Source organism: Chiloscyllium punctatum, unplaced genomic scaffold, assembly GCF_047496795.1.
Source record: "Chiloscyllium punctatum isolate Juve2018m unplaced genomic scaffold, sChiPun1.3 scaffold_1875, whole genome shotgun sequence".
NCBI lineage: Eukaryota > Metazoa > Chordata > Chondrichthyes > Orectolobiformes > Hemiscylliidae > Chiloscyllium > Chiloscyllium punctatum.
The window spans coordinates 20,001-22,476 of NW_027311608.1; the positions used below are offsets into that span (position 1 = coordinate 20,001).

At 64.6% G+C, this 2,476-nt stretch overlaps 1 non-coding gene across 1 annotated transcript; it reads left to right on the top strand.

The window, feature by feature from the left end:
* The first annotated feature begins 1,483 nt into the window (after positions 1–1,483).
* LOC140475610 (5.8S ribosomal RNA) lies at positions 1,484–1,637 on the top strand. The gene has a single exon (XR_011960122.1). It is a non-coding gene; the product is annotated as a 5.8S ribosomal RNA (ribosomal RNA).
* Positions 1,638–2,476: the final 839 nt, after the last annotated feature.

The following is a 2,476-nucleotide window of genomic DNA, read 5'->3' on the forward strand; positions in this document are numbered from 1 at the left end:
TTTCGGGGCCAGCAGGAGAGCTCGTCGGGGTAGCAGGCCCTGCAGCCGTGGTCACCGCCAAACCCCCACAACTCGAGCAAGTGAAAAAAAAAAGTAACAAATAAGAAAGGATCTCTGTCGGCTTGGGGGTACGCCCGTTTCCGTTTCAACTTGTCTCGCGAGGGTGGTTTCGGGGCCAGCAGGAGAGCTCGTCGGGGTAGCAGGCCCTGCAGCCGTGGTCACCGCCAAATCGCCACAACTCGAGCAAGTGAAAAAAAAAGTAACAAATAAGAAAGGATCGTCGGCTTGGGGGTACGCCCGTTTCCGTTTCAACTTGTCTCGCGAGGGTGGTTTCGGGGCCAGCAGGAGAGCTCGTCGGGGTAGCAGGCCCTGCAGCCGTGGTCACCGCCAAACCCCCCACAACTGTTGGGCGCCTACCTGCGCGGGGCAGGAGGACACTTTCCGATTTCAAATCTCCGTTTGCCGAGTCCACCCCGAACGCACGCGGGCGGGCGGGTTCGCATCACCCTTCGTCACAAGGGGCGAAGCCCGTTCCACCGTCTCGTCAGTAGTGCCGACCGGTCTGTGATCGACGAGGGGAGCCACACCAGGTCCGGCCCTGCTGCTTGGCGGCACCGCGTCGTCGGGAGCTCGCGACAGACGGAGGGTTTCGGTGTACTCTCCAGCCACGGGAAACGAAGCCGGTGATGCAGGCGCCGGTCTTTCGCTCCCAAATCGGCTGGGTTTACATCGTTGCTATCTAGTCACGCTCCCTTCAAACCCGACGGGGTACCTATTCCCCTCACCCGTCTGTGCGTATACAGCCTCTTTGCACTTGCGGGATGGGGGTGGTGGTTTAAAGACTCTCGAGTTGCCGCCCGTCGGTCTCCGAGCTCCGTGCAGTAGTGATCCCCAGCGAACTGCCAGCAGGGCGAACGAGCGATCCCGCTCTCGGTCGGGGCGCCTGGCGTCGATCGGTGGTCGGTGGCTTGCGGGCAAGCTGCGCTGTGAGTGTGGGAACGAGTATGACGAGCCGTTGCCGCGACTCCCAGTCCACCTCGGCGGTGGCTGGGCCGGGCGGGCGTCTGCTCGGGCGAGTGCCGCCCCCGCCTCCTCGCAGGAAGTCCGCTCGCCGACACGCCGCCACGTGCACGCGTCAGTGACGCTGCCGAACCGATGGCCGGTGCCCGTTCCCGCCTCTGCTTTTCCTAGGGCAAAGCTGCTGCACGCCTCGTGATACTAGGCGGGCGACATGGTGGCGGTGATCCTGCCTCCGTCGCTGCGGTGCGTTGGGGCACGCATCGCCTCTTGGGCGCCCTGTCCTCCTCCCCCCAATAGACGTATGTTTCTGCGGGCCGCACCAGGATGGTGCTCCCCATCGCTTCACGCCACCCTGCTCCGCCCGCACGCCGGCGTGCAGGTGGCTGTAGCTCAAGGTGGGGAGCGTATGTGCGGTCCGGGTCGCTTTCCTCTGGCGAGGGAGAGACCTAAAACAAACTCAGACAACTCTTGACGGTGGATCACTCGGCTCGTGCGTCGATGACGAACGCAGCTAGCTGCGAGAATTAATGTGAATTGCAGGACACATTGATCATCGACACTTTGAACGCACTTTGCGGCCCCGGGTTCTTCCCGGGGCCACGCCTGTCTGAGGGTCGTTTGGCAATCAATCGCACTCGCCTTGGCTGGCGAGAGCGCGGCTGGGGTGTCGCAGAGGACCCGTCCTCTTTGTCCCCCTAAGTTCAGACTCCGGAGCCCTCCGGCGTCGGAGCGCTTGGCCTTTCCCCCCCACCCTGCACATTCCGTTCGTCAGGCTCGACGCCATCCCCCCGCCGGGGAGCGCGGCCTGGCGTCCGTCTGTGTCGTGGCAGTGGGGCCAGCACGGCTGTCACCGGTCCCAGAATGGCTGTCGGTGGTTCACACTGTGTGTGTGTGCCAACCCTCCTGGTCTCTGGGACACGGAGCTGCCACGAAGTGTTGAGCCTCCAGTGGGGGGTCTGCCTAAGCTCTGCACGTCCGCATTGGGTCCGTCTCTCGGTTGGCTGGCAGTGGAAAGAGTGAAGGGAGCCGCGGAGGTCCGGTGCTGGTGCGCCGCCGGCCTGACCGTGGAGCTCGCCGGTTTGACACGCTGACCCGACTCGATGGTTGATCGATTGAGAGTGCTGGGAGCTGCAGGCCGCCCGCTGCTGCAGCCGCCCGTCTCGTGGTTCGTCCTCGGCCTTAAGTGGCCGGCGGGGCGTCTGATCCTGTCTCCCCTGCTGGCGCCGAGTGCCTGGCCGAGGGAGGAGGTTTTCGTCGAACGCTGTGACTTGGACGGTCGCACGCGCGTGGATCGCTGGCTCTTGGCTCTCCCGTTCAGTCCGCACGTTTTCCGCTCCGTCCTGCCACCGGTCTCGGGAGGTACGGAGGGGTTGGCGGGCGTGGTGTGTGCTCCGTCACCGTGCAGGCACACCTACCACGCCGTCGGCCGACCCCCGCACGGTCCTCCTGGCCATCG